The following is a 209-nucleotide window of genomic DNA, read 5'->3' as shown; positions in this document are numbered from 1 at the left end:
TTTGTGTGTGATGAGTGTCTAACTCAGTGGTTTCCCACCTGATTTTCTGAGACAGAACGGGATCCCCTGGGCCTGGGACTACAAGAGCCTGGCCTTTTAGGCAGATGCTGGGGATGCAAACACAGGCCCTCACATATTATAGCAAGCATTACCCAGCCCTCCACAAAAGCAGAGGATGAGATTTAAAATGCCCAAAGGTACCGTGTTTA

General features: G+C 48.8%; 1 protein-coding gene across 3 annotated transcripts in view; it reads right to left on the bottom strand.

The window, feature by feature from the left end:
- The window catches only part of Carnmt1 (carnosine N-methyltransferase 1), a 29,568-nt gene that overhangs the window by 22,090 nt on the left and 7,269 nt on the right, over positions 1-209 (bottom strand). The window lies entirely within an intron of this gene.

Source organism: Rattus norvegicus, chromosome 1, assembly GCF_021556685.1.
Source record: "Rattus norvegicus strain SHRSP/BbbUtx chromosome 1, alternate assembly SHRSP_T2T, whole genome shotgun sequence".
Lineage (NCBI taxonomy): Eukaryota > Metazoa > Chordata > Mammalia > Rodentia > Muridae > Rattus > Rattus norvegicus.
The sequence above is the reverse complement of the archived record's forward strand: the minus strand, read 5'-3'. Positions and strand labels throughout refer to the sequence as shown.